The sequence below is a fragment of the Mytilus trossulus genome, chromosome 5, assembly GCF_036588685.1.
Source record: "Mytilus trossulus isolate FHL-02 chromosome 5, PNRI_Mtr1.1.1.hap1, whole genome shotgun sequence".
Classification (NCBI taxonomy): Eukaryota; Metazoa; Mollusca; class Bivalvia; order Mytilida; family Mytilidae; genus Mytilus; species Mytilus trossulus.
Genome location: NC_086377.1, coordinates 72,323,888 through 72,346,209, shown reverse-complemented (window position 1 = coordinate 72,346,209; position 22,322 = coordinate 72,323,888). Strand labels below are relative to the sequence as shown.

General features: G+C 32.3%; 1 pseudogene; it reads left to right on the top strand.

The window, feature by feature from the left end:
- Nucleotides 1–8,798: 8,798 nt before the first annotated feature.
- LOC134718274 (uncharacterized) lies at nucleotides 8,799–10,426 on the top strand (annotated as a pseudogene).
- The last annotated feature ends 11,896 nt before the right edge of the window (nucleotides 10,427–22,322 follow it).

The following is a 22,322-nucleotide window of genomic DNA, read 5'->3' as shown; positions in this document are numbered from 1 at the left end:
CTGAGGACAGGGGACACTGGAATAGTTACTGTCAATGGATGATTGTGTATATATATATATGTGAAATATAGTTATATTGTTTATTATTTTATATGTCACAAACTTAATGTTTTAGTTTATATGGCAATAAATATTTGAATTTGAATTTGATAACAAATAATAATAATTTTATTTGCAAAAATACACCCATATGGGTTAAGCAAACACAAATACAACATTTAATACAGACAGTGAAGAATTACAAATATAAACATAAAAAGATAACAAAGAGCTCATCATCATAAAATGTTTTAGGTGTGACCTGTACAGAAGTAATTTCGTCACTATTTAATATTTTAGTTACTATGTGTATATCACAAATACCACCAATGAAACTACTCATTTAAGTCCTGATCATTGAAGATCAACTTAAGTCCAATTGGGGTTGTTTTTTTAACAAAAGTATTTTTCTTATCCTAAGCTTGATAAAAAAAATCTGGTCAACAAATGCAAATACACTTATCCTGAATTAAAATTTTCTCATTACATTAAATTGGTAATTAAAATTTAAATAGATATTTATAGCAATAAAACACCTACTTTAACTAGTCCTCTTTCCGATGTGATTCATCATAAAAAAAACTTTGATGACCCTGAATCGTGCATTCTTCAATATTAAAAATTGATTTGAATATGGACGATGAAAATATGTATATTTAATTTTTTCTTGTATTGAATATAATATTTCTAATGGACATTAATAATATCTGTTACAGGATCGATAAGAAGAGCAACAAAAGATCGCTTTAAAATGAAAGATTGATTGTTTGATTGTTGGTTGATTTACGCCGCATTAGCACAAAAAGGCTATATCGCGGTGAGAGCTAATTCGAATATTTTTACAATTTAAAGCAAATTTTTAAAATAAGACAAAAAGTCCTTCAATTCACTAAAATTCTTGACTAAAGCAAATTGATTATATACAAATAAAAATCAACAGTAAAATAACGTGATAAAAATTAAAATCGATTTAAATATAATAACATTTTTATATTTTATAATAAATTCCAATTTCTTTTAAAAAAGCAACAATATTTGTAAATGGAACATTATTAAATAAATCTTACATATTATTGACATTGAAATGCTTCTTACGAATATCAGCAAAGTCAATACAATTAATTAAAACATGTTTAATAGTATACTTGCAGTTGCAAGGAACACATTGTGGTTCATCTTCATTTTTTATACGACCGCAAATTTTGAAAAAATTTTCGTCGTATATTGCTATCACGTTGGCGTCGTCGTCGTCGTCGTCCGAATACTTTTAGTTTTCGCACTCTAACTTTAGTAAAAGTGAATAGAAATCTATGAAATTTTAACACAAGGTTTATGACCATAAAAGGAAGGTTGGTATTGATTTTGGGAGTTTTGGTCCCAACATTTTAGGAATTAGGGGCCAAAAAGGGCCCAAATAAGCATTTTCTTGGTTTTCGCACTATAACTTTAGTTTAAGTTAATAGAAATCTATGAAATTTTGACACAAGGTTGATGATCACAAAAGAAAGGTTGGGATTGATTTTGGGAGTTTTGGTTTCAACAGTTTAGGAATTAGGGGCCAAAAAAGGGCCCAAATAAGCATTATTCTGGGTTTTCGCACAATAACTTTAGTTTAAGTAAATAGAAATCAATGAAATTAAAATATAATGTTTATGACCACAAAAGGAAGATTGGTATTGATTTTGGGAGTTTAGGTCCCAACAGTTTGTGAATTAGGGGCCAAAAAGGTACCCAAATAAGCATTTTTCTTGGTTTTCGCACCATAACGTTAGTATAAGTAAATAGAAATCTATGAAATTTAAACACAAGGTTAATGACCATAAAAGGAAAGTTGGTATTGATTTTAGGAGTTTTGGTCCTAACAGTTTAGGAAAAAGGGGCCCAAAGGGTCCAAAATTAAACTTTGTTTGATTTCATCAAAATTGAATAATTGGGGTTCTTTGATATGCCGAATCTAACTGTGTATGTAGATTCTTAACTTTTGGTCTCGTTTTCAAATTGGTCTACATTAAGGTCCAAAGGGTCCAAAATTAAACTTAGTTTGATTTTAACAAAAATTGAATCCTTGGGGTTCTTTGATATGCTGAATCTAAAAATGAACTTAGATTTTTTATTACTGGCCCAGTTTTCAAGTTGGCCCAAATCGGGGTCCAAAATTAAACTTTTTTGATTTCATCAAAAATTGAATAAAAGGGGTTCTTTGATATGCCAAATCTAACTGTGTATGTAGATTCTTCATTTTTAGTCCCGTTTTCAAATTGGCCTACATTAAGGTCCAAAGAGTCCAAAATTAAACTAAGTTTGATTTTAACAAAAATTAAATTCTTGGGCCTCTTTGATTTGCTGAATCTAAACATGTACTTAGATTTTTGATTATGGGCCAAGTTTTCAAGTTGGTCCAAATCAGGATCTAAAATTATTATATTAAGTATTGTGGAATAGCAAGTCTTTTCAATTGCACAGTATTGTGCAATGGCAAGAAATACCTAATTTCACTATATTGTGAAATAGCAATTTTTTTTTTAAATAGAGTTATCTTTCTTTGTCCAAAATAGTAAGCAAGAAATATCTTATTGCAAGATTTTTTTTTAATTGGAGTTATCTTTCTTTGTCCAGAATCAACTTAAATCTTTGTTATATACAATATACAATGTATATTCACTTTTTACTACCAACTGATAAATTTAAATAATCTTTACCATTCAGTGATAACAAGCAGTTTTTTTACATCTTAATATTTCATGATGTATTTAAATGAGTAGTTATTGTTGCAAACTCCATTAGAATATTTTAATTGAGATTAGTTTTGGAATAAGGGAAAGGGGGATGTGATTAAAAAATTGGGTTCAATTTTTATACGACCGCAAATTTTGAAAAAAATTTCGTCGTATATTGCTATCACGTTGGCGTCGTCGTCGTCGTCGTCGTCGTCGTCGTTGTCGTCGTCGTCGTCGTCGTCCGAATACTTTTAGTTTTCGCACTCTAACTTTAGTAAAAGTGAATATAAATCTATAAAATTTTAACACAAGGTTTCTGACCACAAAAGGAAGGTTGGTATTGATTTTGGGAGTTTTGGTCCCAACATTTTAGGAATTAGGGGCCAAAAAGGGCCCAAATAAGCATTTTCTTGGTTTTCGCACTATAACTTTAGTTTAAGTTAATAGAAATCTATGAAATTTTGACACAAGGTTTATGACCACAAAAGAAAGGTTGGGATTGATTTTGGGGGTTTTGGTTTCAATAGTGTAGGAATTAGGGGCCAAAAAAGGGCCCAAATAAGCATTATTCTTGGTTTTCGCACAATAACTTTAGTTTAAGTAAATAGAAAATAATGAAATTTATACACAATGTTTATGACCACAAAAGGAAGGTTGGTATTGATTTTGGGAGTTTAGGTCCCAACAGTTTAGGAATTGGGGGCAAAAAAGGGACCCACATAAGCATTTTTCTTGGTTTTCGCACCATAACTTTAGTATAAGTAAATAGAAATCTATGAAATTTAAACACAAGGTTTATGACCATAAAAGGAAGGTTGGTAATGATTTTGGGAGTTTTGGTCCTAACAGTTTAGGAAAAAGGGGCCCAAAGGGTCCAAAATTAAACTTTGTTTGATTTCATCAAAATTGAATAATTGGGGTTCTTATATATGCCGAATCTAACTGTGTATGTAGATTCTTAACTTTTGGTCTCGTTTTCAAATTGGTCTACATTAAGGTCCAAAGGGTCCAAAATTAAACTTAGTTTGATTTTAACAAAAATTGAATCCTTGGGGTTCTTTGATATGCTGAATCTAAAAATGAACTTAGATTTTTTATTACTGGCCCAGTTTTCAAGTTGGCCCAAATCGGGGTCCAAAATTAAACTTTTTTGATTTCATCAAAAATTGAATAAAAGGGGTTCTTTGATATGCCAAATCTAACTGTGTATGTAGATTCTTCATTTTTAGTCCCGTTTTCAAATTGGCCTACATTAAGGTCCAAAGAGTCCAAAATTAAACTAAGTTTGATTTTAACAAAAATTAAATTCTTGGGCCTCTTTGATTTGCTGAATCTAAACATGTACTTAGATTTTTGATTATGGGCCAAGTTTTCAAGTTGGTCCAAATCAGGATCTTAAATTATTATATTAAGTATTGTGGAATAGCAAGTCTTTTCAATTGCACAGTATTGTGCAATGGCAAGAAATACCTAATTTCACTATATTGTGAAATAGCAATTTTTTTTTTAAATAGAGTTATCTTTCTTTGTCCAAAATAGTAAGCAAGAAATATCTTATTGCAAGATTTTTTTTTAATTGGAGTTATCTTTCTTTGTCCAGAATCAACTTAAATCTTTGTTATATACAATATACAATGTATATTCACTTTTTACTACCAACTGATAAATTTAAATAATCTTTACCATTCAGTGATAACAAGCAGTTTTTTTACATCTTAATATTTCATGATGTATTTAAATGAGTAGTTATTGTTGCAAACTCCATTAGAATATTTTAATTGAGATTAGTTTTGGAATAAGGGAAAGGGGGATGTGATTAAAAAATTGGGTTCAATTTTTATACGACCGCAAATTTTGAAAAAAATTTCGTCGTATATTGCTATCACGTTGGCGTCGTCGTCGTCGTCGTCGTCGTCGTCGTTGTCGTCGTCGTCGTCGTCGTCGTCGTCCGAATACTTTTAGTTTTCGCACTCTAACTTTAGTAAAAGTGAATATAAATCTATAAAATTTTAACACAAGGTTTCTGACCACAAAAGGAAGGTTGGTATTGATTTTGGGAGTTTTGGTCCCAACATTTTAGGAATTAGGGGCCAAAAAGGGCCCAAATAAGCATTTTCTTGGTTTTCGCACTATAACTTTAGTTTAAGTTAATAGAAATCTATGAAATTTTGACACAAGGTTTATGACCACAAAAGAAAGGTTGGGATTGATTTTGGGGGTTTTGGTTTCAATAGTGTAGGAATTAGGGGCCAAAAAAGGGCCCAAATAAGCATTATTCTTGGTTTTCGCACAATAACTTTAGTTTAAGTAAATAGAAAATAATGAAATTTATACACAATGTTTATGACCACAAAAGGAAGGTTGGTATTGATTTTGGGAGTTTAGGTCCCAACAGTTTAGGAATTGGGGGCAAAAAAGGGACCCACATAAGCATTTTTCTTGGTTTTCGCACCATAACTTTAGTATAAGTAAATAGAAATCTATGAAATTTAAACACAAGGTTTATGACCATAAAAGGAAGGTTGGTAATGATTTTGGGAGTTTTGGTCCAAACAGTTTAGGAATAAGGGGCCCAAAGGGTCCAAAATTAAACTTTGTTTGATTTCATCAAAATTGAATAATTGGGGTTCTTTGATATGCTGAATCTAACTGTGTATGTAGATTTTTAACTTTTGGTCCCGTTTTCAAATTGGTCTACATTAAGGTCCAAAGGGTCCAAAATTAAACATCGTTTGATTTTGACAAAAAATTAATCGGTTGGGTTCTTTGATATGCTGAATCTAAAAATGTACCTTAGATTCTTGATTATCGGCCCAGTTTTCAAGTTGGTCCAAATCGGGGTCCAAAATTAAACTTTGTTTGATTTCATCAAAAATTGAATAAAAGGGGTTCTTTGATATGCCAAATCTAACTGTGTATGTAGATTCCTAATTTTTGGTCTTGTTTTCAAATTGGTCTACATTAAAGTCCAAAGGGTCCAAAATTAAACTAAGTTTGATTTTAACAAAAATTGAAATCTTGGGGTTCTTTGATATGCTGAATCCAAACATGTACTTAGATTTTTGATTCTGGGCCCAGTTTTCAAGTGGGTCCAAATCAGGATCTAAAATTATTATATTAAGTTTTGTGCAATAGCAAGTCTTTTCAATTGCACAGTATTGCGCAATGGCAAGAAATATCTTATTGCAAAATATTGTGAAATAGCAATTTTGTTTTTAATTAGAGTTATCTTTCTTTGTCCAGAATAGTAAGCAAGAAATATCTAATTGTAAGAATTTTTTTTATTTGGAGTTATCTTTCTTTGTCCTGAATCAACTTAAATCTTTGTTATATATACAATATACAATGTATATTCACTTTTTACTACCAACTGATAAACTAAAATAATCTTTACCATTCAGTGATAACAAGCATTTTTTTACATCTTAATATTTTATGATGTATTTAAATGAGTAGTAATTGTTGCAAACTCCATTAGAAATTTTAATTGAGATTAGTTTTGGAATAAGGGAAAGGGGGATGTGGTTAAAAAAATTGGGTTCAATTTTCTCATTTGAAATTTCATAAATAAAAAGAAAATTTCTTCAAACATTTTTTTGAGAGGAATAATATTCAACAGCATAGTGAATTGCTCTAAGAGAAAACAAAAATTTTAATTTCATTAGAACGCATTCATTCTGTGTCAGAAACCTATGCTGTGTCAACTATTTAATCACAATCCAAATTTAGAGCTGAATCCAGCTTGAATGTTGTGTCCATACTTGCCCCAACCGTTCAGGGTTCAACCTCTGCGGTCGTATAAAGCTACGCCCTGCGGAGCATCTGGTTAAAAGATACTCGTGTGTTATTCTAGTATGACCAATACGACATCTAGTAATAACACACTGATCTTTCCTGCACATATTATTATCAAAAGGTTTGCCTAAATTAGGTTTAATTTCATGCAATTTATTATCGTCTTTTTTACTCCATTTATTTTTCAATATATTAAAAACATATTCTCTATTATTAGATTTAAAATCAGTATATGGTATATCACAGTTAGATAGAGGGTCACCCAGGGCATTCTTTGCCTCAAGGTCTACAGCTGTGTTTCCAAGGATTCCAACATGACTCGGAACCCATAGAAATATTATTTCTTTCAGAAGAATTTTTAAATTCCTCATTACATATAAAATTTTCAGGATTGTTGGGTTTTTAATTTTAGTATTTCGTATAGCTTGTAAGCATGAAAGTGAATCCGAACATATAATAAATTTGGATTTATCTGAAGAAGCAATAAATTTCAAAGCCAAAATTATTGCTTCTGCTTCAGCAGTAAAGATGGATGCATCAGATGGCAAACGGAGGGTTGCAGCTCTGTCCCTGAAGACAGCAGCAGATGCAACTCTATCACCATCTTTTGATCCATCTGTATAGACAGCTGAAAAATCTAGATAATCGGCTTTAATTTCAGCATAGTGTTGCTGAATTAAAAGAGGATTTGTTTTATTTTTATTGTGCTCACGGAGATCAAATATCATTTTTGTTTTGGGAAGTTCCCATGGAGGACATTTGCAAGTTTTAACTTGAGCAACAGATTTTAAATCAAAAGAAGCTAAATGTGGTTTCAAACGTATACCTAACGGAGAAATTTTATTTTCATGTTTTGCAAAAATATCTTCATAAATCGGATTAAAAACACAGCTGTAGGCAGGATTATTTGAATGGGCTTTTAGTTTGATAGCATATTGAAGTCCAAGCTTCAAACGTCTGTCAAAGAGTGAATGCTCATCAGCCTGTACATACAGACTCTCAACTGGTGAGGTTTTAAATGCGCCAAGACAGAGACGCAAACCTTGGTGATGAACAGCATCGAGAATCTGTATGTAGGACTTCCTTGCAGAGCCATACACTATAGAGCCATAGTCTAGTTTAGATCTAACTAGAGATCTATATAAATTGAGTAAAATGTTGCGATCAGCACCCCAGTCAGTGCTGCCGACAACTTTTAAAATATCTAAAGCTTTTAAACATCTCGCTTTTAACATTTTGATATGGGGTAGAAAGGTTAACTTTTTATCGAAAAGTAAACCAAGAAGTTTGGTTTCATCAACCATTTTAATTGGGTTGCCGTACAAAGTTAGTTCTGGATCAAGATGCAATTTTCTTTTGTTACAAAAATGCATCCCGACCGTTTTTGACGTGGAAAATTTAAAACCATTCTCCGAGGCCCATTTTTCAATTCTTCCAAGACATAGTTGTAATTGTCTTTCTATGTTATTCATATTTTTGCCTCTGTAACATATTAAAAAATCATCAACGTACAATGAACCTTCAATATTACTTTTTAAAACTTCAACAAGGCTGTTGATTTTAAGACTAAATAATGTAACAGATAAAATACTGCCCTGAAGGACACCCATCTCTTGATCATACAGATCAGACATGGTCGAATTAACTCTAACATTAAATTGTCTGTTAGAGAGAAAATTAGAAATAAAATTAGGCATATTGCCTTTCAACCCCATATCAAATAAATCTTTTAAAATACCATATTTCCATGCAGTATCATAGGCCTTCTCAAGGCCGAAAAAGACCGACACTACATGTTCATTCAGGTTTCTCAATATAAGTCTAAATTAGATCTGTATTAAAATGATAACAAATAAATACAGCTTAACATGCAAACTACTTAAAACGGATTTATTGTTGCTGTCCAGTGGCAAGTATTTCATAAATATTACCCAAATCTCATTGTTTATATGTATATATGTAAGATTTAAATAAGATCTGTATAAATGCTTAGAAGTAAATAATTAAACACACATACTACAGATTTATTGATGTTGTCTAGTGGCCAGTATTTCATGACTTTCCCCACAAATCGCATTGTTTTCATAAATCATGTTGACAAATAATTTCAGTGTTTTCTTATTTTTTCAGTCCAATGAAGTTAAGGGGTCAACCCATATGGAATTGGAAGGACTTAAGAGGGGTTTATCCCTTCTTATAGACACTAACCATATTGAAGTCTCAACGCTTGTCACAGATAGACATGTTATGATTAAGAAGTTCATGAAGGACAACCATCCAGAAATAAATCATTATTTCGATGTTTGGCATATAGCAAAAGGTACAACTCAACCAACTTCTTACTAGAGCTAATTATTTTATCTTGTCAAGTTGTGAGATAAATCATGTTTTATAAATCCATAATACTCTCAGGCTGTTGATAAAAAATACATTTCAAAATGTTTTCTTTATTCCATTACTTGCAGGAATATCAAAAAAGTTGGAAACCAGGGCCAAAAGAAAGACACAGGAGACATAAGACCATGGATAAAGAGCATTGTTAACCATACATATTGGGTAGCTGCATCAAGTGGGGAAGATCAAAACGAAAAAATACACAAATGGACATCAATTTCCAACCATGAATAAACATGTCCACGAGACGTAAAGTATTTCCGCAATGTATCCACGAAGAGCTTGAGGAACAAAGATTGGCTTAAACAAGGTAAACAAATATCTCAAGTACAAATAGTTTTCATGTTCTATGAAAAAAGGTCATTTTTTTGTGTTTCACTGCTTTGTACAAATTAAAAAAAAAACTATTTTGAGAAAATGCCTAGTCATTTATAGCCATATATGGTTGCATCTAGTGAGACATTTCAGCTTTGAATATATGGCCCAAATGATCTTTTTAATAAATTATATTTTATTTTAATTTTTAGGTTCCAAATCTCATAAACTTGTTCTTGAAGTAATCGAAAGCAAATATTTGCTAAACGATTTAAACAAAGCGGTCACCAGTGCACCAGACATATGGCCTCGAGGTGTATCACTCTCTTGTTAACCAGTATGCACCAAAGAACACCCACTTCTTCCAATATGCAATGAAAGCAAGGTAATCGATTGTGTACAAAACCTATACCAACAATATAATGAAAGGTGTATACCTGTACTGTAATCATGGTCACCACATAGTGTACACATAAACTCATCAGTGGCTAATTTTAAACTTTGAAGCAATAAATTAAAAGTTTAGTAGGTTCCTTATCTTAAAATTTGATGAGTCAAATAATTTTGTGATGTTTTTTCTTCTTCTCCAGAATTTATATTGCTGCATTGCATTACAATGAAAAATAAAATAGACAGCAAGCTGTAACAAAAGCAGGCATCCTGAAATGGAAAAAGTCATACCCTAAAGCAAAAAAAGGAGAGCAATGTGTTGTCAAACCGCAGAAAGTTCAAGCGACCTATGGTAAGATTTCATTAAACTTTCTGGTTCAATAATAAAACATCAAAAGCACTATGCAAGACATTTATTTTGTAATAATGTTGGTTTATTAACAGTATTATGAGTCTCTTTTTGTACTATTGGAATCGAAAAAGTTAATATTCTAAAAAAGCAGACTGCGCATCCAAGTAATGTCTTTGCATCTATAAATTCGCACGGTTTATTAGAGGCTGAGCTATTACATATAGTTTCTATTTGTCTTGTAGATTATGTTGGAGCTCTTCTGAAAAGAACCTTTGACAGACGAAATAACTTGCCAAGCATTAAAGAAGCCTTAGAGGACTTTAACATTGTATACCAGAGACTCCCTCCACTAACAGCATCAAACCCTCAATTTGATAAGGATGAGCTAATAAAACATCGAACAAGTCGTTTTGCTGGAAACTGACATCATTTCTCGTACATTTGTTTAATTATTTGCGATCATTGTTCCATATAACTCTTCACCATTTAAATTGTATTCACAACAATTTACATCATGTAGTAGAGTATTTACAACAATTTACATCATGTAGTAGAGTGTTTTTATCTTTCAAAGCTCTGTTTGTGGAAACATGAAATTTACCCAGATGTTAACCACAATGAATTTGTTCAAATTATCATTGCCTAGCATATTTGAATCCAGTAAAGTCCTCGGATGGGAATGCCTCCCGAATTTTTAATACTGCACATGCTGGTATCACCTTTCTTCTTTTTTTACCAAGTATTTGCCATAATCCATCCAACGAGTGAACCGTCTGTATGCAACATATCTATATAATCTGAAAAATAGCATATTAAATAGAATATTCATATTCTATTTACAAAGTGATACAGTAATACTCAAAGCTTGAACAAGGATATTATTTTAACTGATATATCAGTATGGTGAAAAAAAAGTGATCAAGATGAGTTCATATTTTCATGATGATACATGTATATTTTGTATGTTTACTCAGATTTATTTATTTAGCCTTTTTTGCACTTCATCATCAGCTTGGTCTTGACATATTTTTATTTTATTGTTTCTGATTAAAATTGTAAATAAAAAAATGATAGTTGTGAAGTTAAATTTATGTTAAATCATCAATATCAAATTGAACTTACTCATGAATTGGTTCATTATCGTCTAATCAAATGCCCGTCCTGATATGCCCGATGTGCCCAAGCAACACCCTGTTGAATTCCCGGATTTAGCCAAGTTTACAGGTGAATTCGACGATGAAAATAGTTTTGCGAGTGAAAATCTACCAGGAATTATTGGAGAAAAAGAATTATGCCCCCCTGAAATAATACCAGTTTCGGCAAATGAAAGTGAAAATCATTCTGATACATGCCCGACTAATTTGGGAATCCCGGAATCAGGTACTAGACCAGCCCGACCAAGCACGCGAATGAGAAATCACATGACCACTTCCGTATCAACAAATACGAGAACCTGAACCATTCACAAACCTTAGATATTTTTGGATATTTATTCTTTATACAAAATGCCAGAAGTGATTTATTCTTATTGTGACTTAAAATATGCCAGCAGGAGAAATTTGAAGAGACATATTATTGCTGTACATAACAGCAATGTGAGGTATGTTGGTTGCAATGAGCCAAATTGTGACCGCATATTTTTCCGAAGGGAGTATCTACTTATTCATCTTCAGAGTACTCACAAGAGAACAGTAGAAGAAGGTAGGGGTATGTCCCGAGACGCTTACTTGGGTTATACCCCCAGAGAAAACATCGAAACATGTGGCCCTTTCTTTCTGCTCTTTCTTGTGTCTCATTGTTATCATCAGTGTATACCACTCCGGATGCAGGGGCAGACATGTTTCAGACAAACCCCAAAACACAGCGGGTGTTTGGATTCATCATCTTGTTGACCTTTCTTAGCATTACCGTCCGACTTAAGTATTGGATATTAAGGCTAGACATTATTGTAATGAAATCTAAAATCCGTAGGCCTATACACCACTTTACCTCATTGTGTCTGTTGAAAGATTAGTCTATACCTCGAACTCTTTTTTTCCCTTCTTTGTACACAATCTGACAAGACACATGCACATCTTACATCTCTGTGCAATATTTCGTTTTTACTTTGTACAATCAGCTGATGTAGTTTCATAGTACCAACAAATGTTTATGAATGTTGTTTCTGAATAAAGCACTGCATGTCATTAATTGATGATTCTTCTTTTAAAAAGCACTGTGTTGAACTATTCTCCATCAGATCCACAAAGGCCTTTGCTGAGGTGACATTGCCGTATTTGATATGTCTGTCAGCATTACGTTTCAATGCTAACACCCCTTTTCCTGTTACCATAGAATTGAAAAGGTGTTAAGAAAGGTTCCTTTATGATTAAGCATTAGAGGTATAAATGAACAAATAGAAAATGTACGGACTCTAATAATTGTCCAAGCATAATATATCTCTGAATATAGTTACACCTTGTTTCTGACACCGGATAAACAAGATAAAGGTGGTAATAGGACTCAGTGGTAACAAGTGTTTTACAAAAAATATATAAAATCTCAGCCGATACCAACCTTACAATAAAAAGAAAGCAAGAGGCTCTCAAGAGCTTAAATTGCTCACATTTAATTTTATTTATTACACTTTAAGTTTTTACTTTATGAGATGGTACATATTTAAACCAAAAGTCCTGATGATAGTTTGCTGTTTCTCTTTGACTGGTTGGTATACTTTCCTATGTCAGTTTCCTTGACCACACGCTTCACCTGTAATATCCCTTGATCATTTAGTTCAATATACATTACTGTATCATTATCAGCTGGTCTCAATCTTATTAATCAAAGCAGTGATCCATACATTGATAAGAACAAACAATGATCAATAAAACGTTAAATGTACAATAATGAAAATAATGTGCAACAATAAACAAATAATTACTTAATATCAATGAAACCTGCTACAAACTAACCCTCACACAAACAATTAAAACGGAGATTTTAAAAATAGTCTGACGAATTTGCATGTAAATGAAAAATAAAATAAGCATCGCCTTAATGTGCAAAATGTGAGCAATATCAGAGGAAAAACAAACCCACCAAATATCAGTACTATTAATATAAAGGAAACATTCTGAAAAATATCATACAACTTTAAAACAAGTTGCTTTCTTTAACAAAAGAAAAGCAATACATGAACCTAAGACCGCTGACTGCCGGGTCACCAAAAGATTGTTGCTAAATTTGTGTTTGCTTTTGAATTAAAATAATTGACTGTGAATATAAGAAGCAAGTTGAAAGTATGTATTTACAGCTTCTATTTGAATAGTTATTTTAATTTTTCCGATGATAAACACGTGGCAAATCCTAATTTCTACTAACCGAATGACTTATATAAATATAAATTTATGCACTCAGTTTGCTTTATAATCTGGAATTGTGGATGCATTTATTTTATCTATCATATCTTTATATTTTGTTTCCTACATGAATGACTTTATATTCTCAACTCGTATTTGAAGCTGTATTTATATGCGGTGAAACATGTGCCATGCAATTGATTGGGGCCTCATATGAAGAGACTTAATTTGGTCTCATAAAACATCTCAAATAAAACGAATTTCCTGATCTTACTTAAATCAATTCAAACATTCTATAGGGAAACTTAGTTTTGCCGACGAATTTCTTAATTCATAAGTTTATAAATACCTGTACACACTTTCAAAATAACCAATTTATATAAAAAGGTATGTAGATATAAAAAGATACCAGAATTGAAATGATGTACGCCAGACACGAGTTCGGTAGCTACGAAAAAAAGCATCAGTGACGCTCGAATAAAAAATGTTAAAAGGCTAAATACATTACAATGTTATTCCTTGGGTAGACAATCCTTAGCTTTTCTAAAATGTCAAAATTAATAATAGGACAGTGACTCAAAAAAGAAACAAAAGAGAAACAACTCGAGGTCAGAATACCGTTAGAAATGATGACAGTTTTCAAGTCACATGTGAAGCTCTTTCTGCCGTGTCCTAAATTTAGGTAACAAAAACAAAATTAAGCATTCACGAGTGAATTTAAAAGGATTGCATGCAAGTAGTATCTTAGCGCACGAAAAAGTAAATAGAAAGCATCTCACTGATACTCAGGAAAAGAATACGCATTTACATCATCACATATCTTAATCTAATTGTTGAATTCGAATGTCAAACAGCCTAATTAAAGGTTGTGACTCCCGACTCCTTCACATTTTATCCGGATTGTTTTAGAACGCAAACCGATAGTGCGCTTTTGAAATGTGATCTATAATGTAAATGACAGAGGTGTAGGATAGTTGGTCAACACAATGAATACAAGTTTCAAAACCTTACCATATAGAACAAATATATTATGTAGATGCTATACGATTAAACTATTAAAACAAACACACAAAAGTTGAATTTAAATTTTATAACTGAAAACTAACGTTCCTGTTAGTATTTATTTTTTTCAAATTCTTTTTAATATATATATAATATCAATAAACATGAACGTCAAGTAATTACGGATGGACAGTTTATTTATCGATAGAATCTACTTTTAAATTCTAACAATCTACTAAGTGAATATATTAATATACAAAATATAAGCAAAGACTTCTATTTTATATACTAAAACGGTATAAAATAATCAACATTATGGTTGTAATTAATTTTTTTTGTGATTCTTGTAAAGTTGTGAGTTGCAAGGATTTAAAATCATGCTTTATGAATTGAAAACATACAATTGCACTCATCTTGTCCTTCACAATCTGCTCCATGCCAAGAAGCAACTGTCAAAGAATCTTTAGGTATTCCCTTCAGGGTAATTGGTAGGGTACACAGTTGTAAAGCACGACTTTCACCTGGACATGGATCAGCTCTAAACTTAAGTCTTACTAAATTGTCCATAAACAATATTAGATGGCAGTCTTTAAGATTAATGTTCTTCTTGCACAATCCAGCCTCAGTGTTATATTCAAGATCATACTCCCCAAGGGTGACTGGGTATAGAAATATGGTCACTTGGTCTTTTCCCGACCGGCAGTAAAACGCTAGCCGAAGTGGGGTGTCCGTTTGGCTGTGCGTTAAGAACCCTTGCAACAACTCTTTGAGGGGTCCGTAGGTGGCCTGTTGCAAGGCAAAATTTCTGTCCTTATCCAATATACCCTCCTTTTCCGGTGGCAGTCCAAATTTCTCCGACCATCATCCCAAATGGCCTCTATTGTATCAACCTACCTATTGTATTTATTGTGAACTTATTATCGTCCTGAATATGCATGAAATATTTGCCACTGGACGTTAAGCAACCAACAATCAATCAATCAATCAAGATCATACTTTCGCAAATATGTGTTATAATAACACTGATCTTCGTTAGCCATTTCTTTAAGTCTCCTCTCCGACTCATTCAAGCTTAATGTAGCACCTGAGCTTTGAGTAACTGAGAAAACGGTTGAGACAGATTGGAAATTAAGCGCAAGCTCTTGAGAATTCAAGTCTTGTAAAACACCAGTATAGAGTCTGTTGGAAAGATTCAAGAGAATATCATAAGCAGTATACAGTCTTGTAAACTTATTTTTTAGAAGAACTTCAAGATTTCCTGTTTTCTTAACACTATTGATATTGATGAACTTTTCCAATATGATTTGTTCAATGAGAGGTACATCAAGTGTCCATTCTTGAAGAACATGAAATGATTGCCAAGACAAAGGCTTATGGATACTTAAAGTATAACATGAAGAACAATTTCCTACGTTATTTCCATCAAGTGGGATTTCGAAATCAGAAATGTTTGAGTTTGTCCAGTGATGTAAAATGTCATCATTTCGTTTCATGGTCAGCAAATCTTCTCTGAATCTGTAACGGTATGGTCTTCCTAAAGAGTCGTTGTATGGCAAAAATGTGTCTTGTTTGAGAAACAAAATGTCTGCACAAGTAAGTTCATGACGATTGGCAAGGAAATTAGTTAGGGCTTCTGAAATGGTATTAACATCTTCTAAAATATTCTGCTGTAATTCTACATATACATGTACAGACTTATGTTGACAGGATTTAAGACATTCATGACAGAGGACAGAATTTATCCCACAGTCACAGAATTCTTCCAAAATTTGTGTCTCAATGACTTTTGGTAGATGCTTTTTCCCGACGTGTATGGTAATATCCTCATTCCCTATAGCTATATTCTTTCTTTTAGTTCTTTCAGTAATAAGCTGGCGCGACTCTTTAGCAGCTATCTGTGCCACTGTATTGGTTGTTTCTATTTCGTTGTTTCTATTTCGTTGATAAATTCCAAACGTTTCTTGATCAACTATTCATACTCAAAGTTTACGGGTAAATCTTCTAGGCGTTTGCAAAAATGAAATTCAAAGTAGCAAATTTTTGTCCACTCCACATTAGAAAAATCAGTTTTATATTGGATGTAAAGACTAGGAATATCAGTTTCATTTATGTCTATATTCTGGAAAATATGATTTTCAATTACAGAACTTCTGAATGCCAAATTGGTAATACGTTTATAGATTTCTTCTACAGTGCAGGGTGCTTGAGTTTTTTCACTTGAAATTTTTTGTTGAATTTCATGAACACATTCACGGCAAATGGCTTGTTGATCATAGTGGTGGAAAATATATCTAAGTACAGATGTGATAGTGATGTAAAGGATACCATCTTTTTCCTTTAAACTAACTTGATGTCTTTTAAACTCTGAAATAATGTTGCTTCTTTTAACTTTTTTTAATTTTATCAGATGGACTGTGATATTGTCGAAGAAAAGATATAAATTCATCTAGTTCAATCCATTGTCCATCCCCAATGTCTGTTCTGAATGGTAAACGTAACAACTTTGGTAAAGCCATCTATCTCTGAAAGAAACAAAATTTACCTCTAGATACTAGCTTTTGGTCGTAAAAAATCTTCTGTCTTAAAGTTTGGTACAAATCCAGGATAGTTTAAGAAAGCTATCAAAATTTTAATAAAATCTTTACTACAGAGTAAATGTAATGTTTCCTGGCAGAGAAACTAAGTCTATTTACAAGTAAAATACGGGAAAACAGGATTTTTTTCCCCCACAACTTACTTCAGGATACTATCTTTCATCCATAAACAAGATACAGTCCAAGTTTGATACAAATCCATGATAGTTTAAGAAAGTTATTACAATTTTAAAAACTTTAACCATAAAGGGAATATATGTGGCCGACCCTGACGACGACGACAATGCTGACACAATGAAAGAACTCTGTCTCTTTTTTCGACAAAAATCGAAGGTTACTTTCAATCAATGAAAAATTAGGAATATTTTCATGTTTTATATCTATATTACAAGTTTTTGCTGCCTTCAAAATGAAAAATAGTGGAAAATAGAAATAGAAGAGCAGCATGCATAAACTACCACTATTGATGTTTTACAAAGTCAAGAACAAATACCCTTTACAAAGTGAAAATATTTTTGGAGAATACTATTATCGAAAAGGGGGGGGGGATCGATTTCTTTAGTATAAGAATTCATCTTAAATGTTTTATTTATATTAATTGATTTACATATAACGTCAATAATTATTAATAACTTACAAAAGTCCTGTATTTCTTTCTTTCTTTCTTTTTTTCTTCATAACTGGAACTTCATATCAGACTTCATATACAAATTCCATTTGTTTTCATTTTCTTTGTTTTACACATTAATGTACAGAAATCAACATGTGAAAAATATAAACAAGCTTAGCAACACAGATGTACCATTGACTGTATAGAATTACATACAGCCTCACCCAATTATAATATGGTTATCAGCAGGAGATTAATAGATGCTGTCAACTGGGCAGTTAAAACAAACAATTTATGTAACTGGAAAGTGATAAGAGGAGAGCTAGATTTAAGCCCTATATTGTACCATGGGTTTAAGACTGAAAATAAGCATAAAATTCATAATATTTAGAAGTTTCTAAAATATGCTGATCAAAAGTTTCAGAACATATCAAAACATCATCTACATTTAAGTCCATGTAACACCCTGTCCATCAATAGTGACTTTCTAGTAGACTGTAAACAATATTCTTTCTTGATTTATACAGCATAGTTGTATTTTAGATCTGCTCCTTCTCCTGGTTGGTCATGCCTTTCATTGCCTCCTCTGCGTCTGAATTTATTATGGGGGAGTGGTCTTGTAGAGATAGGCGCTTCTCAAATGTATTTGCAAGATATATTTTAATGAAACCACGTGTTGTTACACGATAAAAGGAATTGTGATATACCTAAAATAACAAAATTAGTTGAATTGCTACTGAACAGATACCACCGAACACATTGTATGATCATGAGCTCTTTGTAAGAAAGCAGCAGAATTGATTGAGTAAGTCATTGAATTAACACGAACACGAAATTAAAGACTTATAAAAGATGTACGTGTATCAAATTAAACATTAGCGGGCATGTAAATATTAACACACCTTACACTACAAACATGTAATCACCTGTTAAAGAATATCGCTCATACATTACAATCAAAACAAATGTATCACCTGACTGCCTGTATTAAAGCATTTTAATGTTGATGCTGTTCAATGATTAATATATGTGTGTGAACAAATGTAACTATTAAATAATAGTCTGCTCAGTACAAATGCTATCCAAATACGCGATACATTGAATTAAGAATCAAACTATTGCAAGATTAACTTTCAAATGAAATAAAATTATTCTTTACAAATAAGATAAAAAAAAATCATTCGGAAAATTCAACTCCAATAACTATCTAAACATATGTACTTATCTTATGTCTGAATCAGCGTATCCTTTTGTGTTCCGTCAGTTCAAATCACCGAAAGCATGCAATTTTATACTTAGTTTAGACCTGACGAATGATGATATATATGGCTAGACGGCCAGAAGTGACTTGGAAATTGTTCAAGACACTATTGCAGAAGACAGGAAATTGAATGATACCAGACTTTCGTTACTGACACTGATCCACAGAATGAAATTCGACAGAGAAAAACAAGTTTGTTCAGACGAGTGGAAAAAAATGACAGCCAGGTAATTTAAAATGATTATATTTATCTTGTCTGTTTTTGTATTATTAATCACTGAGTATTGCAGAGAGATCAATGTTCTGGACGCCATCTAGTGGGTAACAAGAGCATTGAACAACACAAAAGAATCTACAATTCAGAAGTGCTTTCGAGTAGCAGGCTTTCCATCGTCTGACCCAGACGTACCACTGAGTGAACTTGCTAGACAACTTAATTTGTCACCCAACATAGATCCATGCTTCTACGATTCCCTACCAACAGAAGATGATTCAGACGACTGGGAAAGAGAACTCATCAGCAGCTACCAACAAGAGTCAACACACGAGAGCGACGACGATGACGTATCAGGTCAAAGTGAACAAGAACCAGAACAGAAAATGACATTTGAAGAAACCTTAGCTGAAATCAGAAGAATTCATGCCAGTACATCAGTAACTTCAATCCTATCAACAACACAGGCAATGATCACAGATTTAGAAGCCCTTATAGTGAAAAAGAAGTGCCAAAAGAAGCAATGTGCCATTGACAGTTTTCTTGTGTAATGTTTGTGACTGTAATTGTAATATTTCATAGTGCTCACACTTATTTGAAAATGTATGGTCTTTGTTAAAATTATTATTCGTAGTGCTCTAAATTTTAAACAGTTTTATGTTGTAAAGAACATATGTAGTGCTTTAATGTTTGAATTTTGCTTATGAAGATAATGAAATATCATCGTATAGTACCGATGAAAAATGTGTAATAAATATATACGGTCGGTACTACTGTGTAATAATAGTTATTTCCTAAACTAAATGTAGAAGAATACAAAGGAAATTTAAATAGTCTTAGCTAATTACTCACTACTGTGGTCCAAATCATTACATTTGAGTACACCAAAATATTTAAAAACTCCTTTTCTCCAAATTGCCATCATAAAAATGTGGTAACCTCCCTTAATAGACAGGAAATGACTTCAGTGAATTGCTTTAAGATTGAAAGTATACATGTATTTAAGGGCTAAGTTGTTGAATTGTGTTTGCGAAGATTGATCTATTGTTGGTTTGTTTAACGTCCAGTGGCAAATATTTCATGCATATTAAGGACGAGAACAAGTACTGAGGTAGGTTGGTACAATAGAGGCCATCTGGGATGATGGTATTGGGAAATTTGGACTGCCTCTAAAAACTGAAGGTATATCATAGGGAAAACATTTTACATTACAATAGGTCGCCTTAGTACCCCTCTAAGAGTTGTTACAAGGGTTTCTAACGTGCAAAGAGCGTGACAATATACGAGGCATCGGATTTAACGTTTGCCCTCTGACCGGACGTGAAAGCGAACTTGATACATCCGCACAGACAAACGGAAGCCCCACTTCGGCAAGCGTTTACTGCCGGTCAGGAGAAGACCAAGTGACCATATTGCTATACTCAAGTCACCCTTGGGTGCACTTATAAAGAATCAAAGCGCGAAAGCGCTGTAAATGCAGTTAATTACAGGTTGTGTGTATTTCTAGTCCAGTTATATCATTATCTTCCATAGAACAGATGTGGTTTGTAGAATTTAAGATTTAGAGTTCTTTTGTACCTAGTTCACCTATATCTATAGTCTACTGTTTACAGTATTTTTTCTCGCCATGAAATGCATTTTTAGCCATGGCCTTGTCAGTTTGCTTTAAATTTATGAGTTTGACTGTCCATTTGGTATATTTCCTCCCTCTTCTTTAGACATATAAGAACTTTTCCTTTTCAATATAAATATTTTTAATTATTGATTGTATACGCATATTCTATGACTCCCATAAAAAATAGTTCACAAAGATTGACTAGTCTCTGTACTGTGTGTATAGCAAGAACATCAAGTAACATAATGGTAAATGTACATAGTATCATGTCAACTTTTTTGATGACCATACCTGCCAACTGTCAGTATTTGCAGAGTATTTCCCCCATCGAGCTCTAGGCTCCCAAATGGAAATTTTGTAAGAGCAATTTTGTCGTCTATTTTAAAGAAAACAATTAATTCAACAATGGCTATGAGCTTGTTAATGCATGAAGAAGCCAAAAACCACATTAAAATATATCATATATAAGGGAATCCATGACAAATCGCCCCATTAGCAAATAGCCCCACTTTTTCACTAACTCGCCCCACTTTAAAAATAAACTGCCCCAACCTGGATTACCAAATCGCCCCACTTAGAAAACGATAATATCTAGATAAATATATTATTAACCAGGAAGAATTTAGTAATGCCAACTCGCCCTACTTATGAAAAATTGATTGTTGGTGGCTTTACGCCGCATTAGCACAAAAAGGCTATATCGCGGCGAGAGCTAATTCGAACATTTTTACAATTTAAAGCATATTTTTAAAATAAGACAAAAAGTCCTTCAATACACTAAAATTCTTGACTAAAGCAAATTGATTATATACAAATAAAAATCAACAGTAAAATAACGTGATAAAAATTAAAATCGATTTAAATATAATAACATTTTTATATTTTATAATAAATTCCAACTTCTTTTAAAAAAGCAACAATATCTGTAAATGGAACTTTATTAAATAAATCATACATATTATTGACATTGAAATGCTTCTTACGAATATCAGCAAAGTCAAATACAAATAGCACTGTCTATCATTTCAAAAGAATACTAGTAATGATTAAACGCATTTCCAAAAAAAATGATGCTGCGCAGTCTCGATCTCGCCTTCACTATTTCTGCATTGCAGGCATTTATGTTAATAACTTCTCCATAATTCATTTTGATTACTTATATTTTGTCATAATTTTCTCGTTAGTGTTTCAAACATCATTGATACCTGTAACATAACTAGATGGAAAAGATAAAAGTTCAATTATGTAATGAATTTCGTGCTGTCTATCAATCTATATTTTATGCAAGATGAAGATAATTAGATTTATTATAATTGTTACACAAATAATTCATTAACACGAGTTACCACAAATAGCAATTCATATATAGTGCTTTCTCCATCAGCAGGTTGTTGATATTAATGTCATTCAAGTGTTTTATTTTATAGACTGGTCTCGTTGTCTTGAATACAATCACGAATCAGTGAATCGTCGAATAAGCAAGGACACTTTACTCAGTCTACAAGAGTGTTGTTTATATCGTCTTTGTCAACCAAAAGAATGAATAATTGCAAATAAAAAAGGGACCGGTTAGTGTCCTAATAAATTAGTCAAAAGTAAAATCACGAAAATATTGACCTCATTGGATAATTTAAAAAAGTGTCTAATAAAATGACAACAACAACTGTCATATTACTGACTTGGTAC